Here is a 10757-nt window from a genome sequence, read left to right on the forward strand (position 1 = left end):
TAGCTAAAAATCAGGTCAGGTGTTTGTGTACAATTTTCTTTGAAATGTTGAGAAAGCAGTAATTTAGAAATTGCTACCTTTTTCAGTTCTAATTATGTGGAATTATATTGCAACCAGGATGATCAAAGACTTTTCCTAAACTCTCACAAATTCACACATTGAAGCTTGAAGTCATGCGGGCTTTTACCTTTAAAAAAAAGTAAATTTTTTGATGGTCACAATATTCACACTGCTAAATATGAAATATCCCCCCCGCCCCAGAGCATTTCTACTGAAGAACAGTTGCAGAGGCTGGAAAGCTTTTACAAGTAGTGAGTTCTCATAATGGCTTGACAATAAATACTTCAAAAGTTGTGACTTGCAGTACTTGAGAAACCTCTTTCTTTGGCTTGGCTTCGCGGACGAAGATTTATGGAGGGGATAAATGTCCATGTCAGCTGCAGGCTCGTTTGTGGCTGACAAGTCCGATGCGGGACAGGCAGACACGGTTGCAGCGGCTGCAGGGGAAAATTGGTGGGTTGGGGTTGGGTGTTGGGTTTTTCCTCCTTTGCCTTTTGTCAGTGAGGTGGGCTCTGCGGTCTTCTTCAAAGGAGGTTGCTGCCCGCCGAACTGTGAGGCGCCAAGATGCACGGTTTGAGGCGATATCAGCCCACTGGCGGTGGTCAATGTGGCAGGCACCAAGAGATTTCTTTAGGCAGTCCTTGTACCTTTTCTTTGGTGCACCTCTGTCACAGTGGCCAGTGGAGAGCTCGCCATATAACACGATCTTGGGAAGGCGATGGTCCTCCATTCTGGAGACGTGACCCACCCAGCGCAGCTGGATCTTCAGCAGCGTGGAATCGATGCTGTCGACTTCTGCCATCTCGAGTACTTCGACGTTAGGGATGAAAGCGCTCCAGTGAATGTTGAGGATGGAGCGGAGACAACGCTGGTGGAAGTGTTCTAGGAGCCGTAGGTGATGCCGGTAGAGGACCCATAGGTTGAGAAACCTATGGTGTAACAGATCGACTAGATGTCTCATCAATTAAACTGTTTTTTCCCCTCAGTGTGAAATGAAAAGGCTCCTCCTCCTCCACTCCACTGCCTCCTGAGGTGACAGAATTAACAATAATTTTGTTTGTAGCCAACATATTGCTGAACTGACCATAAGAAAAATGTTGTAAACATTGGCCAGTTCTATTCCACTATCAAATATTTTCAGATGATCTCCAGGTAATAGAGTTCACAGGGTATTAAGGAGAATATTTGGAGAGAACAATGTTGGAAGCAAGAGAAATTAAATCCATTTGCAGAAGTGTCTATAACCAAAGTGTACAAGTTGAAAGTAAGAGATGGGAGATTTAGAGTGGTTTGGAATAAAAATATTTCACTCAGAGGGTGGTTGAGCGATGAAGGCAGTAACTCCCATAACAATAAAGGAATATCTAGATAAACGTGTTGGAAAATAGGATTCATATAGATAGGTAACCTGATGGCCAGCGTGGATGGGTGGGCTGAAGGGCCTGTTTCCAGACAGTATGCCTTTACGGGTCTGAGATTCTGAAAATAGTAAAGGTAGGAGAGAAACCAATGAGAACTGTGCTGGGAAAAGCCATGGAAAGGACAACAATGTGCTTTATTCCTCAGTTACTGTGGATAATAACAGTTGGACTCCCATATATGGTCATTAATTCACATCCATGACCTAGGAATCATTTTCACCTTCTTCCCTTTGAATGTCACAATATTTTTTGCAATAACTCCCATCACCCTGCCACTGATTTTTACCTGTATTAAAATTCTGAACACAGTAAATGTGCAGAGTTGCAGGTTTCTGCTTTCATTTGGACTCCTATGATGCTTCCTCTCTGTGCCTTGTTATTCACTCATTTCCTTTCTTTCTTGCTTTTTTCTCTCTCTCTCTTTCTTCTACACATCACCCAACCTTTGTTATTCCCTATTTCTTTTTGGTACTCCCTAGGCTAAGAGATCCAGAGCGAGGAACTGTAGGACAAGAAGAAAAGGAAATGGTGATGACTTCCCACCACATTTCATGGAAGACGCACCCCATCTCAGAACCCTTTCTATGCCTGGTGTTCATTGGTGGAGTCATGGTCCTGGGGTAGATATAAGGAATCACCTGAGAGCGTTGACCTATTCTCTAAAAGGTAAAGGTCAGTCTTCCAAAATGCATTCTTCCAGTTGGTCCAGATCCCTCTGCAGTCTATAATAAAAGCCTATTAGTGGGCTCACTCCTTTCCAGTTCCTAAGCTCCACCTATATGAGCTCTGTCCACAGTTCTGTCCCATCTAAGCACAGTTGTGATATTTTCCCTGACTAGCAATGCCACTCCTCCCACTTTCATCCCTCCCCCATCACATCTGATACATTGGAACCCCAGAACATTGACCTGCTAGTCCTGCCCTTCCTGCAACCAAGTCTCACTAACAGTAAGAATGTTATAATCCCACGTGCAAACCCATGCCCCAAGCTCATGTGCATTACCGACAATACTCCTTGCACTGAAATAGATACATCTCAGATCATTTCTATCATTTACAAAACTCTGCTTTCTGTCTTTACATGCAGTCCTCGCATGACCCTTACCGTCCTCCACTTCACACTATCACTCTGGTTTCACTTGTTGACATGCTTGATGACGAGGTTGAGATTGATGCAGCTCTGATTCTCTGATGTCCTCCTCCGACTCATTTCATCTGCCCACTATCCCTCTCCTGTCTAATTCCACTGCCTCCCTCTGCCTGTACCTCCAGCATCCCCTCTCCCCACCTACCTCCATCTACCCCCTCTTCACTCTCCGTATCACCCACTAGCCATCGTCTCCTGACTCCAACCCTTCTCCTCTGTCACCTTGCTGCCTGCCCATCATCTCCCCCCCCTTCACCTGCCAGATCCTGCTACTTCCCATCCTCTTTACATTGACTATTCTCCCCACCCTCCAAACAGAGTTCCTTTGCAGAATCTTGATCCTTCACCTCCACAGATGCTGCCTGACCCATTGAGTTCCTCCCATTCAGGTCGACTGATTGACAGCTAGCCAGGTGTTATCGGTCCTCCAGTGCTCTTCCTGCAGGTACAGTGGTCGCCCCCTGCAGTAGGCTAGTGGTATATCACCAAAACTACGCTAACCATGCTTTGCTATTTGCTTAACGGCAACATTAAGGATGCAGAGGTGGGCAGTCCTACTGCATTTACATGACTATGTCACTGAGTAAAGAGCATACAAGAGAAATGCTGCAGCAGATGAATCATCAAGACCACCAAGGATACCACAACGAAGATAGAAAACTATTTTTTTTACTATTGGCACGGCAAAAAAATAATTTCTCTGTCACAACTGTGGAAAAGAAAAACCCAGAGCTGAACAACAACGCAAGGAAATAGCAGAAGCCACAATGCCCCTCAAGCATGCCCCTCCCCCCTCAATTCTGCCCCTCACCGACACGTTCGGGCCTCCTCACATCAGTGAAGCATAGCCAACCAGCCCACGAGTCTTCAAGACAAGCAAGGAAAGGGAAGCAGCTCCAGGAAAACCTGCATGGTCACAGGGAGGATGTGCAAACTCTGCACAGAGAGCACCTGAGGGTCAGGTCTGAAGCTGGGTCATTGGGGCAGCACCATACCCCATCTACTCAGAATGGAAATTAAAGGGTTAAATCCAGAACAAGATTTCTTCCTCTCTCCTTATCCAGTGCTGCATTTTATAAATGGAGTTAGTGGACTGCATTCAAAATAACCTCCTGCAGGAACCCCTGCTAAAAATGTCTTTCTTCAGCTATTTCTCACAGGTGATTCCTGTGGTTTAAAACGTTCAGCAGAGGAGGGAAAGATGTACCTCCTTGCTGGGGATACAGTGTCACAAAGTGACAAGACCCAAATTGATATAACAGCAGGTATACAGTTGTTAACCTGACAGCTCTTCTTTCCATCCGTGAAAACTAATACAGCTCCTTTGGTGTCAAGGCACAGCAGGATTTCTGAATTGATACACCAAAAAAATTGTTAACCCAAATTATATTCCAAAATCCACCTCAATGGCAAAATGAGTGTTTCTATGCAATGTTTGCAATGTCAACAGCAATGATTCCTTCTGTTAATTTTGTGCTATTTGGAATGAAGGTTATTGGCGCTGGAGAATATTAGAATGCCAACATTTGACATTGCCAGTTCAGACAGTGCAAGGTGACAGTACAACTCCCTCTACTGAATGACTCAGTTCCACCTTCACTCAGAGCTGGTCTGTTAATTCATGGTTCCCCTTGGAAAGAGGACAAAATGGGGAGAGGGAAAGGGAAAGAGGCAAGAACTCAGAGGACGGAGAGAACTTGCTACCCGAAATTGGAAAATTCAGTGTTCTTGCCAGCACAGGGGCATAATCTTTTACCAATGAGAGATAGATTTACAAATTGGATAACAAGCCTGACCCAAAACATTGACTGACCATTTGTAGAGTGACATAGTTGGCCACTATTATAGCTCCAGCGAACTGGGTTCGAATTTGGCGTTGTCTGTAACTTCATACATTCTCCCTGTGTCCATGTAGTTTTTCTCTAATGCTCCAGTTTTCTCCCTCATTCCAAACACAAACAGGTCAGTTGGTTAATTGGTCATAAGTGGGACCGTTACCATACTGCATCACTCAAAACAAAATTCCAATGTAAAACGGTAAACCTGCCCATGGACGCTGCCTGACCTGCTGAGTCCCTCTGGCTTCTCATGGTTTGCTCACAATTCAGGTGATTGCTGGTTTTATATCCTACTCTTTGAAATCTGACTTTAGCTCCTCCTCCTTCTCCTGCTCACAGGACAAGGCTGCAAGTGGCACTGGCACCAATATTCCTTCAGGGATCCCAGATAGACACTGCCTCGAGGTTGAATTAGTACTGCAATAAAACTCAGCCCAGGTTCAGCTACATCTAAGCACCAATGAACAAAATCATTAGGGCGTCAGGACTAAGGACCTACATCTGTAGGTTGGGTCAGTTGCATCGTTGCATCGTTCCACGTCACAACACTGCCCAGAATCAGCACTAATTCAATTACAGTGAGCCGGAACAACTGCAAATGATGCACATGTGGGAAACTTAATTAGCATCTTGTGCCTGTCAGAGATTGGAATTAAGGCACATTAGTGGTTGGAAGAAAGGTTAAAGCGCATTAGTGGCTGGGACAGACGGTGCTTTTCACTGCCTTTGGGGAAAAATACATTGAAGTACTCAAAAGCATTCATTTCTTTTCAGGCTTTTTAGTGACAAGGAAATAGTGAAGCAGAGTGGTGATTGGGTAATTGCTCTGACGGTCAAGCTTGGTAATAACAGTGATGTAATGCACATAAATAATATGTAAGAATTATCCACATTACAAATTGTTTGAGAAATTAATCTGCTTTCATTGGGAGAATTTGATAAAGTTTTATTTTCCTCTGGTCTTACAGAGGACCTATTTTCAGAGTCTTGAATTGCCTGCTGTACAGTTTATAAAAACACAAGGTAAGGATCATAATCCTTTTCCCAGTTTGGGAGCTATCCAAAACTATGTTATTGGTTTAAAGTGAGAGAGGGGAGGAATTTAAAATGGAGCTGAGGGGTACAGAGGGTGGTGGGTCTGTGGAATGAGCCGCCAATGGGAGTGGTCGAGGCAGATACAATTGTAACATTTGAAAAACATTTAGACAGGTACATGGCTAGGAAAGGGTCGGTGTGATATGGGCCAAACGCCGGCAAATGGCATTAGCTTATGGAGACAACTTGGTCGGTTACGGACGATTCGGCTGAAGGGCCTGTCGCCTTTCTGACCAAGTTTTTGCTCTGAATTTACATTGCACCTTAATACTGAGCTGATAAGAAATATAATTTATTAATGAATTTCACCTCTGCACAGAACCCAATTCCTTTCAGTCATTGTTCCATGAGCAGATACACATGCAGAAAACCACTTCTAAGCATCCTTGAACTAAATCAGAAGCAGCAAGTCTCCTTCCCTCCCCATCAACGTGATCTACCGGGATAGTTGTCTGAAAAGGGTGCACAAAATCATTAAAGACCCCTTCAAACAGCATTTTTCATTGGGAAAGAGATACAGGATTATGCCAGCACCACCAGGCTGAGAAACAGCTTCTTCCCACAGGCAGTGAGAATGCTGAACGACCAAAGGAACTGCTCACACTGACCCTCCGAGACGCTCACATTCATGAAACAATATGTATTTATTTATTTGTATGCAGTATATGAATATTTGTTCTGCATATTTATTGTTTGTCTGTATGCGTGTTATGTCTGGTTGTATGTTTACATGTTTTGCATCGAGGACCAGAGAACGCTATTTCGTCGGGTTGTGCTTGTGCAATCAGATGACACAAGCCGAACAATCACTCTCCTCACTCATTATCCATGCAAGTGAACCTCTTGTAAAGACCATTAGATCAGGAGTGAGACTTTGGTTGAATTCCTCTTTCTTAAACCAAGGAACAGCACAATTCTTATTAATAGTGAAAACAGAAGTGCTGGAAAGATGATCAGAATTAACCTTCCACTTTAAGTGCCCGTTAAAACTTTTTTTTAAAGTTTATAAATAGTATGAGGTGTTGAATTAATACCTAATGGTACTTTTGTTAAAAAAAAGTAAAAGGAAACATCAACAGATTGTTAAAAAATTACATTTTCTGAAATTATCTGAGCCTGCTTGTTTACAAAAAGCCACGACTCAGCGTGAAATGGATCCAGGAAAAGAAGCTAAGAATTTGGCCTTGGAGCTCCGCTCTGAATCCGTAAGTCTTTCTGAAGGTCGTTTTCAGTAGCCTTTAGAACAAAGGGCTGGCCGGATGCCAGTATTTCAAACAATGTCTACTGTTACTGAGACTTTGACTGCTGAATTAGCTGGGGCGCCACCAGTTGGAGAGTTAAAGAGTTGTTATTTGACTGCTATACCACCAGTTACAACAGCTCTTCCAGATACTGACATAACAAAGCTTTTAAAGGAGGTTTGGATCAAAGATAACCCTGATCATCAGCCTCCTGATACTTCTGGGGGGTCTGTGGCAGGGGCTCTTACACGGAGTCAAACTGCAAGAAAAGCTACTAAATTAAAAGAAGGGATAGAAGGTCCTCTGATTCCACAAGAACAGCAGGATCCCACTATGTCTGGATCTACTGATGTTGATATACTTTTCAAGAGTCTTGAACATAAGATATTTTCTTCAATGATGCATTTAGGTGATTCTATGAATAATCTTATTTCTAAGATTAATGCATTGGTGGATGTCAATACTCAACAGATGGCTGATTATGGAGCTTTTAAAGTCGAAACTATTGAAAGACTTGAGATGTGTGATCAAGCATTATCTGATGTACAAGATCAATTGCAAGATGTGAATAAAACAATTGAAATGCTACAGATTCAGAATAAAAATTTAGCAAAAAAGGTTGATTATTTGGAGAACCAATCCAGACGGAATAATGTGAAAATTGTCGGCTTGCCAGAAGGCATAGAAGGGCCAGATCCAAGAAATTTTTTTACTGAATGGATTCCACAAGCGTTGGGACAAGATAAGTTTCCTGAAGGTTTAATATTGGAACGGGCTCATAGAGCTTTGAGAAGGGGACCTTTTTCAGGACAGAATCCAAGACCTGTTTTGGTTCGCTGTTTAAATTACTGTGATAGAGAGACTATTTTACGTATGGCTATTAGAAATGCACAGCAAAACAGATCTCCTTTGATGGTTCAGAGTAATCGTGTTTTCTTCTATCCAGATTTGAGTCAGGAAATTATGTTTCAACTACGTGAATTTAATTCTGTGAAAGAATTATTGTGGAAAAAAGGATATAAGGCAACATTTAGATACCCTGCGGTACTGAAGATTTTTCAGGATGGATATCAGCCAAAGTTCTTTGATAATCCTAAAGAAGCTATGGATTTTGCTCAGTCTTTACCAATTACGCAATTCCAGGAACGACGTAGTCCTCCACGGTCTCCAAAGAGGGCAGAGCTGCAAGAAGGGAATCTGATTTCTGGAAGAAATGGAAGAAACGGTGGTCGCAATGGCAAAGTTGATTAAAAAAAAAAAATTATTATTTTTTGTTGAGAAGATTTTAAATAGTAATGGGAGTTGGGAGAGGGAACTGGGTGGGCACCAATTTCCAGAAGTCATCAGCTGCGTGTGAGTTATCTCACACCCAATATTTTGGGGAGTTACCGCATTAGGCGGTTTAAACAGGAGGAGGTAATTGTGATCTCCGACCTGTTTTTTTTCTTTTTAATTTTTGGGTTAGGGAGTGAAGCTTTTTTTTAATCTTTTTTAAATAATTAATTTTTTTTTAATACATAACTTTTTTTATTTTTTGGTTGTAATTTCAAAGGGGAATTAAGGGTTTTTTTCTTTTTTTTCTTTTTTTGGGGAGTTTCTTTTTTTCTCTTTTTTTTCCTTTTTTTGTTTGTTTCTTGTTGTTGTGTTTTATTGAGTGTAAGAAATGTCTAAATTGAAGTTTGCTTCTCTTAATGTTCAGGGTTTAAATAATCCTATTAAGCATAAGAAAGTACTCGCTTATTTAAAAAAATTAAAAGTTGATGTTGCTTTTTTACAGGAAACTCATTTAACAGATAAGGAACATTTGAAACTCAAACGTGAATGGGTTGGGCAAGTTTTTTATTTTTCGTTTAATTCTAAGGCAAAAGGTGTGGCAATTTTGGTACATAAGAATCTACCATTTCAGTTACAGAATGAAGAGAAAAATGGTGGAAGATTATTAAAATTAAATTGTACAATCTTTAATGAGGCATGGACTTTGCTTGATGTTTATGCTCCTAATGTTGAGGATACAGCTTTTGTGGTGGATATGTCTTTATTACTTGGACAATCGAACTCTAATGTGATGTTGGGGGAGATTTGAATGTGGTGTTGGAGCCTTTATTGGATAAGTACCCGAGTAATTAAGAAGTCTAAGATGGCAATCCAAGTGATTAATATGATGGCAGATTTGAATTTAATTGATATTTGGCGAAGAGTTAATCCTACAGAGAAAGATTTTTCTTTTTATTCATCGCGACATAATTCTTTTTCTAGAATTGATTATTTTTTAATATCAGCACATTTTCAGGATAGGGTTACATCTGTGGAGTATAAGGCTAGATTGGTTTTGGATCATTCACTATTATTATTAGAATATTTGAGTTCACAAGATGTTCAGAAAGCTTCAAGATGGAGATTTAATACTATGCTACTGCAAAAACCAGAATTTATTAGTTTTTTAAAACAGCAAATTGAAATTTTTATTGGTATTCTGTTTCTAGTCATTTTGTTTTATGGGATGCAATGAAAGCTTTTTTGCGAGGCCAAATTATCAGTTATGCCTCTAAAGTAAAGAAGGAGAGAATTAAAGAGATTGAAGACTTAGAGGAAAAGATAACTGCTACTGAAAAAGAATTTCAAAAACATGCTACCGAAACGCAAAAGAATCAGTTAACTAATTTAAAATTTAAATATAATGAATTACAAACATATCGGTTTGAATGTTTAATGGACAAGTAAACTTTAAAAATTGGGACTTAAAAATATATATTCTGGAAGATTGCCATTATATAATAATCAACTTGTTCCTTTTACGGTCTCCAATGCCACTTTGAAACAATGGGAAAAGAAGGGAATAAAAATTTATCTGATTGTTTTTCTGAGGGTTGTTTTTGTTCCTTTGACGCATTACAAAGGAAATATGGTATTAGTGCAAATTCTATATTTGTATATTATCAATTAAGATCTTTTGTAAAACAGTTATGTGGTCGACATATGATTTTATTGCCTGAATCTAGTTTTGAAGAATATGTACTTTCAATACCAAAAAAGGGATATATATCTGATTTGTATTGTATTTTACAAGAAATTGATAGTAAAAAAGACTGGGATAAAAATAAGTTGAAATGGGAAAAAGATTTGGGACATAAAATAGCTGAAGAGGCTTGGATGGAAATTTGTCAGAATAGTATTCGGAAATTAATTAATGCTAGACTAGCGATGATTAATTATAATTTTATTCATCAGCTATCTTTAACGCCGGAGAAATTTTAAAAAATTGGTTTTAGTAAGTTGGATTCTTGTTTTCGATGTGATCAGACGGCCAATACTTTTTTGCATACTGTTTGGCTTTGTGATCGATTGCAACAGTTTTGGAAAGGTATTCAATCTGTTTTTAACAGTTTATATAATATCCATCTTGTATTAGATCCCGATATATTTTTATTAGGGAACATGCAATCATTAATCGATTTAGGTTTAGAGGATTATCAGATTTCATTTATTTATGTAATTTAGCTTGGAAAGATAGAAATATACTAACTTTAGATAAGTGGTATTTGGAAATGAAATTTTGTTTGACTATGAAAAGGATATCTTTTTCAATTCAGGATAAGATGTCTTTTTATAAGTTAAAGTGGACTCCGTTTGCTAATTATATGTATTTAAGTTTGATTTAAATATATGTTTAAGTGTGATATTTTAGTATTGACAATTTTTTTTTGTGGTTGTTAGAATTTGTTTAGGTTAAGTTTTATCTGTTTTTTGTAAGTGGGTATTTTTTTTCATATATAATATTGTCAATTTTATTAACTCTTCACTCTTTATTTGGGGGGGAGGGTTGGACTAATTTTAAGTTAGACTATTAATATTGTGTTACAATTAATGGGGGGGGTTATTTTGTGTAGTTTTCTGATGTAATATTGTAATCATACCTTTTTAAAAAAATGTTTCTATTTTTCTTTAAATGTAATTC

The sequence above is a fragment of the Narcine bancroftii genome, chromosome 11 (assembly GCF_036971445.1).
Source record: "Narcine bancroftii isolate sNarBan1 chromosome 11, sNarBan1.hap1, whole genome shotgun sequence".
NCBI lineage: Eukaryota > Metazoa > Chordata > Chondrichthyes > Torpediniformes > Narcinidae > Narcine > Narcine bancroftii.